A 13,175-nucleotide genomic window follows, 5' to 3' on the forward strand; every position below is an offset into this window, starting at 1 on the left:
AGCTGTTTTTCCACCCATCCCTGTCTCACAGACGGCAGGCTGAGTATTGGATTTTACCTTGGTTCAATGGAGTGTACTGTTGCCTTCATCCGGTCGGTAAGTAAGTGCAAGGCAGTGTGTGTGAGGGGGAGACAGGCTTACTTAAATTTTTTTCCTGAAAAACAAAAACAAAAATAGACTTAGTAATAATCAGGAAGTTTGTTACAAGCATTGGAACAAAATAGGCCCAGTTTGACAAAATGTGCTACATCGGTGTCAGCAGTGGGATGGTTAGGACACAATAATACCAATAATAAAAGGATTATGTCGTAAAGACCAGTAATAGTTGTATTACTACTAATCTGGTAAAGGTATGCTAATTAAGAGAACACCCATTGTTAATTTCACCATGCGCTCTGGACCCGGCTAAAGTCCCTTTGTCAATCTGTGTTTTACAGGCCTCTGCTGATACTGCATAGTGTTTCAAACCCAGAACTCGACTCCCCCAAATTGAAATATCACAATAAGTAAAAAAAATAAAAAAATAAAAAAATAAATAAATAACATTACCTGAGAAGAATTACACAGGAGTGTAATCCAAGGAAATTGAAAAAGGATTAGAACCACACAGGCCCACGTAGTTTGTGGTGGATTTGTACTTCACTCAAACTCTGATTGAGATTTAGGTGTCCTGTTCAGATTTGTGTTGTTGCTCTGCAAGCGATTTGGGATTTACTTAACAGCACCAACCAACTCTCTCCCTGTTGTGATTGGTTGCTGTTCTGTCCGTCCATGCAGTCATGCCTCACTGAATTCAGTTCGATGCATTTCTGACACACACACACACACACACACACACACACACACACACACACACACACACACACACACACACACACACACACACACACACACACACACACACACACACACACACACACACACACACACACACACACACACACACACACAGGATCTCCAGCTAAGCATTTGAATGTGAAGTCAGTCACAATGGGGTGGCAGGTAGCCTAGTGGTTAGAGCGTTGGGAGATCGAATCCCTGAGGGATCGAATACCCGAGCTGACAAGTTAAAAATCTGTCGTTCTGCCCCTGAATGAGGCAGTTAACCCACTGTTCCCCGGTAGGCCGTCATTGTAAATAAGAATGTGTTCTTAACTGACTTGCCTAGTTAAATACATTTACACCGAGGCCTGTACTCTGGAGCAGGATTGATTTGGAGGTGGAGAGTCCGTCATGATCTGGAGCGGTGTGTCACAGCATCATCGGACTGAGCTTGTTGTCATTGTAGGCAATCTCAACGCTGTGCGTTACAGGGAAGACATCCTCCTCCCTCATGTGGTACGCTTCCTGCAGGCTCATCCTGACCCTCCAGCATGACAATGCCACCAGCCATACTAATCGTTCTGTGTGTGATTTCCTGTAAGACAGGAATGTCAGTGTTTGCCATGGCCAGCGAAGAGCCCGGATCTCAATCCCATTGAGCACGTCTGGGACCTGTTGGATCGGAGGGTGAGGACTAGGGCCATTCCCCCCAGAAATGTCCTGGAACTTGCAGGTGCCTTGGTGGAAGAGTGGGGTAACATCTCACAGCAAGAACTGGCAAATCTGGAGCAGTCCATGAGAAGGAGATGCACTGAAGTACTTAATGCAGCTGGTGGCCACACCAGATACTGACTGTTACTTTTGATTTTGACCCCCCCTTTGTTCAGGTACACATTATTCAGTTTCTGTTAGTCACATGTCTGTGGAACTTGTTCAGTTTATGTCTCAGTTGTTGAATCTTGTTAAGTTCATACAAATATTTACACATGTTAATTTTACTGAAAATAAATGCAGTTGACAGTGAAAGGACATTTCTTTTTTTGCTGAGTTTTTATAGGAACACATCATAGTATTTGAACAGCTATACTATGTGTGTCAATGTTTGTGTAAAAAAGAGTGATTGAAATGTAGCCTTATTGTTAACAAGACAATGGAACAGTATTGGTGTAAGAAAACATGTCTTACAGTACGTCTGACAGTATGTCCTACAGTATGTCCTACAGTATGTCCTGCGGTATGTCTTACAGTACGTCTGACAGTATGTCCTACAGTATGTCCTACAGTATGTCCTGCAGTATGTCCTACAGTATGTCCTGCAGTATGTCCTGCAGTATGTCTTACAGTATGTCCTACAGTATGTCTGACAGTATGTCTGACAGTATGTCCTGCAGTATGTCCTACAGTATGTCCTACAGTATGTCCTACAGTATGTCTTACAGTATGTCCAACAGTATGTCTTACAGTATGTCTTACAGTATGTCCAACAGTATGTCCTACAGTATGTCCTGCAGTATGTCTTACAGTATGTCCTGCAGTATGTCCTGCAGTATGTCCTACAGTATGTCCTGCAGTATGTCTTACAGTATGTCCTGCAGTATGTCCTGCAGTATGTCTTACAGTATATCCTACAGTATGTCCTGCAGTATGTCCTGCAGTATGTCTTACAGTATGTCCTGCAGTATGTCCTTCAGTATGTCATACAGTATGTCCTACAGTATGTCTTACAGTATGTCTTACAGTATGTCCTACAGTATGTCCTGCAGTATGTCCTACAGTATGTCTTGCAGTATGTCCTGCAGTATGTCCTGCAGTATGTCCTACAGTATATCCTACAGTATGTCCTTCAGTATGTCCTACAGTATGTCCTACAGTATGTCTTACAGTATGTCTTACAGTATGTCCTACAGTATGTCCTGCAGTATGTCCTACAGTATGTCTTACAGTATGTCCTGCAGTATGTCCTGCAGTATGTCCTACAGTATGTCCTGCAGTATGTCCTACAGTATGTCTTACAGTATGTCCTACAGCAATTGTAAATGAGAACTTGTTCTCAACTTGCCTACCTGGTTAAATAAAGGTGAAATAAAGAAAAAAAAAAAAAATGAGGCTTCTTCTTCTTCTTCTCTTCCTCAGCTATTTCACAATTTCCTAGCACCCTCCTTCCTCCTAGCACCCTCCTTCCTCCTAGCACCCTCCTTCCTCCTAGCACCCTCCTTCCTCCTTGCACCCTCCTTCCTCCTAGCACCCTCCTTCCTCCTTGCGCCCTCCTTCCTCCTAGCGCCCTCCTTCCTCCTAGCACCCTCCTTCCTCCTTGCACCCTCCTTCCTCCTAGCACCCTCCTTCCTCCTAGCACCCTCCTTCCTCCTAGCACCCTCCTTCCTCCTTGCACCCTCCTTCCTCCTAGCACCCTCCTTCCTCCTTGCACCCTCCTTCCTCCTTGCACCCTCCTTCCTCCTAGCACCCTCCTTCCTCCTAGCACCCTCCTTCCTCCTAGCACCCTCCTTCCTCCTAGCACCCTCCTTCCTCCTAGCACCCTCCTTCCTCCTTGCACCCTCCTTCCTCCTAGCGCCCTCCTTTCTCCTTGCACCCTCCTTCCTCCTAGCACTCTCCTTATTTAGCACCCTCCTTCTTCCAAGCACCCTCCTTCCTCCTAGCACCCTCCTTCCTCCTAGCACCCTCCTTCCTCCTAGCACCCTCCTTCCTCCTTGCACCCTCCTTCCTCCTAGCACCCTCCTTCTTCCTAGCACCCTCCCTCTTCCTAGCGCCCTCCTTCATCCTAGCGCCCTCCTTCCTTCTAGCACCCTCCTTCCTCCTAGCACCCTCCTTCCTCCTCGGGGGCCTTCTTCATCAGTCTGTGAAGTTATAATGCTGAATATAACAGAACCTCAGATGCGTATTTGGATTTTGTTCATTTATTTGATGACTTATGTTGTCCCATAACAGCTGTTTTCCTCATCACCTGCTGTCAGACGAGTGCTTGTTTTTCTCAGACTGGGAAGACATTGTAAGAGAGATACGGGACTATGAACCTTTGGACAGAATAGTTGTTGCCTACCCAGGAGCTTGAACATAGTGGATGCTCCTCTCACACATAATGCCTCCAGAATGAGTTAGATTAAAAACATTCTCTATTGATCTTGCTCTCCATCGTAGTGCAATACGAGACAAATAAACCCATTTAAAGTTTCTATGCCAAGGATGGTTTAGAATTGGTTTAGTATTGAGCAGAGAATGGCTGTGTATGCCAGAGTTTGATACAGAGTTCAGCATCGGCTGGAAGCTAATACTGCACTTGACATTTCCAATATCTGCGCATCTGCATTTAGTCTGTCTACTGGGCGGAGAACGGGCAGGTTAGGAGACACCTGTGGCACAGTGGCAACTAAGTGAATTTGAGCCAAAATTTGTCAGCAGAGCAAAATTTGAGCCAAAATGTTGCTGTGAAGTCAGATTGAACAATGAGAGTCAAGAAAGACTACTGAATAACATCCTATATGCCATGCACCTCCTGTCCTACCTCCTCTCCCACCTCCTGTCCCACCTCCTCTCCCACCTCCTGTCCCACACTGCAGAATCATGAAGTCAAAAACACGTTTGCCATGCCCTTATCCATATATATGAACAAAAATATAAACGCAACACGCAGCAACTTCAAAGATATTACTGAGTTACAGTTCATATAAGAAAATCAGTCAGTTGAAATGAATTCATTAGGCCTTAATCTACTGATTTCACATTATTGGGCAGGAGCGCAGGCCCAGCCAATCAGAATTAGTTTCCCCCCACAAAATGGCTTTATTACAGACAGAAATACTCCTCAGTTTCATCAGCTGTCCGGGTGACTGCCTCAGACGATCCTGCAGGTAAAGAAACCGGATGTGGAGGTCCTGGGCTGGTGTGGTTACACGTGGTCTGCGGTTTTGAGGCCGGTTATCTATAAACATGTTTTCTAAGACATTTAAAATTGCAATAGGCCTTCATCAGTTTAGCCAGGTAAATAGTGTGCTGGTCTAATATCTAGCCTACCTATACTGAACAGTAAGAAGACAAGACATCATAGGAATCAGGGGAACCAGACAACAGTTATGGTGACTGTTGACGGAGCTGTTCACCAACTGCTGATGAATGGTAGACTTGACCTTGTTACCTTTATTCCACTGTCAGAGTCACTCATAGGTTTTAGAGATAAAACAAATAGTTCATATAAACATGAGAAAAAGCATACCATTTCAATTAACAGAACTTCTTGGTTGAATTGATTCATTTAATTCCATCCACTTAGGTAATCAATTCAGATCAATTATAACAACACTTAGGCTCTCCACAAGTTCAAAGACATCAGAAAATGCCGTAACAATAGTGGGATTGTTTACATCCTTCCTTCTTTACAACATATGCCTACAATTAATGACCAAGTGTCCATCTTCCCTCTTTGCTGCTAAGCCTGTGCGCTAAGTCAGTGCGCTAAACCAGTGCGTTAAGCCAGTGCGCTAAGCCAGTGTGCTAAACCAGTGCGCTAAACTAGTGCGCTAAGCCAGTGCACTAAGCCAGTGCGCTAAGCCAGTGCACTAAGCCAGTACGCTAAGCCAGTACGCTAATGTAAGCCTGATACTGACACTGCTAACGCCAGTCTATTGTTGAGCCTCTCCTGAATATCCATCTGGGATGGAGAAGGTCTTGGAATGTTTTTTTGAGTTCTCCTATTGTGTAGTCCACATGGATGGTTATATGTCTGGAACTGTCCTCTGAGGGATACATGTTGACCTCGCCCACCAATGTGGTGTCCTGCCTAACATCCTCTGGTTCATCCAGATACATCACCGCCTGCTTCCAGTGGATATCCAGTTTGAAAGGAGATGTGGAGAGGACCAGGGGCTTTTCCTCGCTACCAGGAAAGGTAACTGTGAACCACACGTTTGATCGCGTTCACAGCAGACGAACCAAAACACTAGCACTTGAATGCCCCCTTCACTGATTTCAGCTGCTCCGTGGTAAACGAGTACAGATCCAACTCTGCGAACTTGGAGGGGTGGGAGAGCACGTCCTCTACCATCACCAAGTTCACGGTGATGTCATTGTTCATGATGCATTTCCTGGCGAATTCAGACATGCATGTCATGTCCATACTGGTCCTTCATAGTGGACCAGAAACTCAGCCGGCCCTCCACCGCCAAGTCATTGATGGGTGCAATGTACAATTCCACCATGGAAGGCAGAATTCAGCATGGATTCGTGAAGCAGCACATACCACATCCACTCATCACGTCCACCTGCTCGGGCAAATTTATTTTCTCCAGAATAGCTTTAATCACTTCGATTCTGTCTTCCATCTTAGTATATTTTTTACAATTTTCACAGATCGATCAGCGATTGAACTAGCCTCCACCTCGTAAACTTTCCTGGTCCCGGCTTGGGCAAAGAAACACCACTTCCTTCCCCGACATCCAACACTACTTTACTTTGGATTGAACTGCTGTTCCTCAGTACCCCTGTCCTGTACGTGTTCGTCCGGGCAGTGTCTGCAATCATTTCTTCATGAATGGTAATATCAGAATAGCTGTCAAAGTACAGGTTATCCTACACATTTCTGTCTAATTTCCTTTTCTTTGTGAAGTGGAATTTTCCTTGCCCTCAAATTCTTGTTATCACATTGGAAATGGAATTTCAGTGCATTATATGTCCTGAAAGTGGAAACGGGTTGCATCGTGGTCTTTGGAGTTTTATAAGCAGTCAAATTTGTCAATGTGATAGCTATTTGCTTGCGGTAGAACTACATTTCCCATAAGTAAAAATATGGCGGTCGCAATGCATTGTTTAATACACCTATTGATCAAACAATGACATGAATAGCAGGACATCAAAAATCATCTTAAAGAATAGTGAGAAACATGTTATGATATTGAAAATGGGACTAGTGAATGTTCACCAAGACAACCTTGCATATCAAATGCAGCATGCAAAAAAAAACCATCATCATCACTGAAAAGCAATAGTGTACACATTTAGCTAAAACAGGATACAGTGGCCATCATAGGCCTACATGTGCTCCGTTAGGATATGTTTTGCTGTGGGGAAGACCAATTATAGGCTACCCAGCATGCCCACAAATAGTTCTAAGCTGTCCATCCCAAGAGTTATGGCAGGCAGAACACAGGTTTATGGCACTGTTCTTCCTCTTTGAGTGAATCCTCTGTGACTTTCTCAGTTCCTTCCAAAGATCCTTGGCTAGTGCTAGTGGAAGATGAGTAGGAGCTGTATCCCATTTCACTAAGATGAAAAGGAGAGTAGGGAGCTGCCAGGTTGTTGAGTTTTCCAGCATTCCAGATGGCCTTTTTCAAATGGAAACACAGGGCAGTGTGATGAAACATTTGAGCACGTGTGAAGTGTGAGCATGCATGGAAAAGTACCATATCATGTAAGAAACTTTACCATGACCTGGTTTATCAAAATGTTTCACATTAGAAACAATTATTGTATTTCTTTTTGGTTCTGTGCACATGTTAGATCAACACATTTTACCATTTGCCAAAAAATGTAGGCCTACTCATTTTGCATAGCATAGTACAGTGGTTCCCAACTCCAGTCCTCCAGTACCCCCAACAGCCCAACTCCAGTCCTCCAGGTCCCCCAACAGCCCAACTCCAGTCCTCCAGTACCCCCAACAGCCCAACTCCAGTCCTCCAGGACCCCCAACAGCCCAACTCCAGTCCTCCAGGACCCCCAACAGCCCAACTCCAGTCCTCCAGGACCCCCAACAGCCACACTGGAGGACTGGAGATGGGCTGTTGGGGGTCCTGGAGGTCTGTATGGTCCCCCAGGAGCAGCCTGACTACTGTCAGTTCGCATACAGTCGTGGCCAAAAGTTTTGAGAATGACACATATATTCATTTTTACGAAGTTTGCTGCTTCAGTGTCTTTAGATATTTCTGTCAGATGTTACTGTGGAATGCTGAAGTATAATTACAAGCATTTCCTAAGTGTCAAAGGCTTTTATTGACAATTACATGGAGTTGATGCAAAGAGTCAGTGTTTGCACTGTTGACCGTTCTTTTTCAAGACCTTTACAATCCGGCCTGGCATGCTGTTAATTAACTTCTGGGCCACATCCTGACTGGTGGCAGCCCATTCTTGCATAATCAATGCTTGGAGATGGTCAGAATTTGTGGGGTTTTGTTTGTCCACCTGCCTCTTGAGGATTGACCACAAGTTCTCAATGGGATTAAGGTCTGGGGAGTTTCCTGGCCATGGACCCAAAATATCAATGTTTTGTTCCCAGAGCCACTTAGTTATCCTTTTGCCTTATGGCAAGGTGCTCCATCATGCTGGAAAAGGCATTGTTCGTCACCAAACTGTTCCTGGATGGTTGAGAGAAGTTGCTCTCGGAGGATGTGTTGCTACCATTCTTTATTCATGTCTGTGTTCTTAGGCAAAATTGTGAGTGAGCCCACTCCCTTGGCTGAGAAGCAACCCCACACATGAATGGTCTCAGGATGCTTTACTGTTGGCATGACACAGGACTGATGGTAGCGCTCACCTTGTCTTCTCTGGACAAGCTTTTTTCCAGATGCCCCAAACTATCGGAAAGGGGATTCATCAGAGAAAATGACTTTACCCCAGTCCTCAGCAGTCCAATCCCTGTACCTTTTGCAGAATATCAGTATGTCCCTGATGTTTTTCCTGGAGAAAAGTGGCTTCTTTGCTGCCCTTCTTGACACCAGGCCATCCTCCAAAAGTCTTCGCCTCACTGTGCGTGCAGATGCACTCACACCTGCCTGCTGCCATTCCTGAGCAAGCTCTGTACTGGTCGTGCCCCGATCCCGCAGCTGAATCAACTTTAGGAGACGGTCCTGGCGCTTGCTGGACTTTGTTGTGTGCCCTGAAGCCTTCTTCACAACAATTGAACCACTCTCCTTGAAGTTCTTGATGATCCGATAAATTATTGATTTAGGTGCAATCTTACTGGCAGAAATATCCTTGCCTGTGAAGCCCTTTTTGTGAAAATCAATGATGACGGCACATGTTTCCTTGCAGGTATCCATGTTTGACAGAGGAAGAGCAATGATTCCAAGCACCACCCTCCTTTTGAAGCTTCCAGTCTGTTAATCAAACTCAATCAGCATAACAGAGTGATCTCCAGCCTTGTCCTCGTCAACACTCACACTTGTGTTAACGAGAGAATCATTGACATGATGTCAGCTGGTCATTTTTTGGCAGGGCTGAAATGCAGTGGAAATGTTTTTGGGGGGATTCAGTTCATTTGCATGGTAAAGAAGGACTTTGCAATTAATTGCAATTCAACATTCTGGAGTATATGCAAATTGCCATCATACAAACTGAGGCAGCAGACTTTGTGAAAATTTATATTTGTGTCATTCTCAAAACTTTTGGCCACGACTGTAGTCCCCGACCAGACCTGTCACCAGCCTTGCACCAGCAACACTCGCATGCACCAACAGTAGTATCGAAAAAACAGCTTTTCTTTTAAACAAAACATTGATTGTTGTTTTATCCTTCACTTTGTTTCCATGAAAAACACAGTTGTCACAAAACATATATTTTATGTGAACCAGTGAGATGTGAACATAGTACATGTCAAGTCTAATTCAAGACACAAATATGACCCATACAGTAGCAGCGCTGTCTACTCCTTCCCCATTCACCCTCCTCCTCCCTCCCCCATTCTTCTCTATCCTCTAAGCTCATCCTCCCTCCCCCATCCATCCACCCTCCCATCCCCATCTGCCCTCCCCCTCCCTCCCCATTCTTCCCTATCCTCTACCTCATCCTCCCTTCCCCATTCTCCATCCCCCTCCCTACCCAATCCCCCCTACCCCTCCCTCCCCCATTCTTCCCTATCCTCTAAGCTCATCCTCCCTCCCCCATCCACCCTCCCCCTCCCTCCATCCCTCATTCTTCCCTATCCTCTACCTCATCCTCCCTTCCCCATTCTCCATCCTACCTCCCACATTCTCTATATCCCTCCCTCCCCCATCCACCCTCTCCCTCCCATCCCCCATCTTCCCTCCCCCATCTTTCCTCCCCCTCCCTCCCCCATTCTTCCCTATCCTCTACCTCATTCTCCCTCCCCCATTCTCCACCCCCCTCCCTCCCCAATCCTCCCTCCACCACCCACCCCTGTTCTCCATCCCCTAGTTGGTGTGCCAGTATCTTGGCCTGTCAATATAAAGCCCATAAATCAATTCAATAATTACATCCCCTTTCCCTGAAGACCTGCGTCCCCTCCTTCCACCTATCAGTTACATTACACTACAATTAGATCCAATACCTAAATACAACCCATTAAAAATCGAAATACAACCAGTTAGAATACATTACTAAATACAACCAGTTAGATTAAATGACTAACAACAATCCGTTATCTTAAATTACTAACTACAACCTGCAAATATGACAGACACCAAGGAGGCAGGCAGAGAGAGATGCTGACTATCGCAATTCCTCTTCAGTATAACGTGTAAGTAGACTACAATTCCTCCTCAGTATAAGCTAGACTACAATTGGAACTACGATTATTCACAGACGTGTGCAGCAGCCTTGTGTAGCTTTACTGTCTGGTTCCACCAGTTCCTCCAGTCCACCTCTGTATCACTTTAACCCCCAGTTCCTCCAGTCCACCTCTGTATCACCTTATCCACCAGTTCCTCCAGTCCACCTCTGTATCACTTTAACCCCCACTTCCTCCAGTCCACCACTATATCACCTTATCCACCAGTTCCTCCAGTCCACCTCTGTATCACTTTAACCCCCAGTTCCTCCAGTCCACCTCTGTATCACCTTATCCACCAGTTCCTCCAGTCCACCTCTATATCACCTTAAACACTTAACCACCAAGTCAAGTGAAGACTTTCCAAAAGTGCTCATTAATCAAACATCCTGTAAAAGGTTGGCGAGGTTTGAAATGCTCCAAATAGATTGTTTGTCAAACAGATGGTGGTCCAAACAGATGGTGGTCCAAGCAGATGGTGCTCCAAACAGATGGTGGTCCAAGCAGATGGTGCACCAAACAGATGGTGGTCCAAGCAGATGGTGCTCCAAACAGATGGTGGTCCAAGCAGATGGTGCTCCAAACAGATGGTGGTCCAAACAGATGGTGGTCCAAGCAGATGGTGCTCAAAACAGTTTGGGGGCTAAACAGATGGTGCTCCAAACAGATGGTGGTCCAAAAAGATGGTGGTCCAAACAGATGGTGGTCCAAACAGATGGTGGTCCAAACAGATGGTGCTCCAAACAGATGGTGGTCCAAAAAGATGGTGGTCCAAACAGATGGTGGTCCAAACAGATGGTGCTCCAAACAGATGGTGCTCCAAACAGATGGTGGTCCAAACAGATGGTGGTCCAAACAGATGGTGCTCCAAACAGATGGTGCTCCAAACAGATGGTGGTCCAAACAGATGGTGGTCCAAACAGATGGTGGTCCAAAAAGATGGTGGTCCAAACAGATGGTGCTCCAAATAGATTGTGGTCCAAACAGATTGTGATGAACATGATGGCGCACTTAAATATGCTTGATGCTCTGAATCATTGAAACAGAAACTGAGTCATTGAAACAGAAACTGAGTCGTTGAATAAGAAACCGCCACAGACGGTTTCAATAATTGCCCTGAGATTTAGTTTTTCATTGAATGACATGCAAAGTTGTAAAGACTTAAAGGGGAAATTTGGGAGAGTGTACATCCATTTTTGTGCTTTTAAACAAAGAAAGTCTTGGGGTAACCTATTTGTTGATGTTTGAATGCCAGATTGCCCCTTTAAAGGAGGCAAATCTTTGGCATTTCTACCTCAATGCTGTTAGTGGTACATACTGTATGTCTTTATGCATACACTGTATACAGGACTGTAGGCTATATGTCCTATATCAATGTGTGAACATAAGAATGTGTATATTATTCATTATTGGTACAGTGAGGGAAAAAAGTATTTGATCCCCTGCTGATTTTGTACGTTTGCCCACTGACAAAGAAATGATCAGTAACATTTTAATGGTAGGTTTATTTGAACAGTGAGAGACAGAATTACAACAAAAAAATCCAGAAAAACGCATGTCAAAAATGTTATCAAATTATTTGCATTTTAGTGAGGGAAAAAAGTATTTGACCCCTCTGCAAAACATGACTTAGTACTTGGTGGCAAAACCCTTGTTGGCAATCACAGAGGTCAGACGTTTCTTGTAGTTTGCCACCAGGTTTGCACACATCTCAGGAGGGATTTTGTCCCACTCCTCTTTGCAGATCTTCTCCAAGTCATTAAGGTTTCGAGGCTGAAGTCTGGCAACTTGAACCTTCAGCTCCCTCCACAGATTTTCTATGGGATTAATGTCTGGAGACTGGCTAGGCCACTCCAGGACCTTAATGTGCTTCTTCTTGAGCCACTACTTTGTTGCCTTGGCCGTGTGTTTTGGTTCATTGTCATGCTGGAATACCCATCCACGACCCATTTTCAATGCCCTGGCTGAGGGAAGGAGGTTCTCACCCAAGATTTGACGGTACATGGCGCCGTCCATTGTCCTTTTGATGCGGTGAAGTTGTCCTGTCCCCTTAGCAGAAAAACACCCCCAAAGCATAATGTTTCCACCTCCTTGTTTGACGGTGGGGATGGTGTTCTTGGGGTCATAGGCAGCATTCCTCCTCCTCCAAACACGGCGAATTGAGTTGATGCCAAGAGCTCCATTTTGGTCTCATCTGACCACAACACTTTCACCCAGTTGTCCTCTGAATCATTCAGATGTTCATTGGCAAACTTCAGACGGGCATGTATATGTGCTTTCTTGAGCAGGGGGACCTTGTGGGCGCTGCAGAATTTCAGTCCTTCATGGCGTAGTGTGTTACCAATTGTTTTCTTGGTGACTATGGTCCCAGCTGCCTTGAGATCATTGACAAGATCCTCCCGTGTAGTTCTGGCTGATTCCTCACCGTTCTCATGATCATTGCAACTCCACGAGGTGAGATCTAGCATGGAGCCCCAGGCCGAGGGAGATTGACAGTTCTTTTGTGTTTCTTCCATTTGCGAATAATCGCACCAACTGTTGTCACCTTCTCACCAAGCTGCTTGGCGATGGTCTTGTAGCCCATTCTAGCCTTGTGTAGGTCTACAATCTTGTCCCTGACATCCTTGGAGAGCTCTTTGGTCTTGGCCATGGTGGAGAGTTTGGAATCTGATTGATTGATTGCTTCTGTGGACAGGTGTCTTTTATACAGGTAACGAGCTGAGATTAGGAGCACTCACCTGGGAGCCAGAAATCTTTCAGATTGAGAGGGGGTCAAATACTTATTTCCCTCATTAAAACGCAAATCAATTTATAAAATTTTTGCCATGCGTTTTTCTGGATTTTTTTG

At 45.1% G+C, this 13,175-nt stretch overlaps 1 pseudogene; it reads right to left on the reverse strand.

The window, feature by feature from the left end:
• Positions 1–5,453: 5,453 nt before the first annotated feature.
• On the reverse strand, positions 5,454–9,839 carry LOC106590635 (protein arginine N-methyltransferase 6-like; annotated as a pseudogene).
• Positions 9,840–13,175: the final 3,336 nt, after the last annotated feature.

Source organism: Salmo salar, chromosome 29 (assembly GCF_965601325.2).
Source record: "Salmo salar chromosome 29, fSalSal1, whole genome shotgun sequence".
Lineage (NCBI taxonomy): Eukaryota > Metazoa > Chordata > Actinopteri > Salmoniformes > Salmonidae > Salmo > Salmo salar.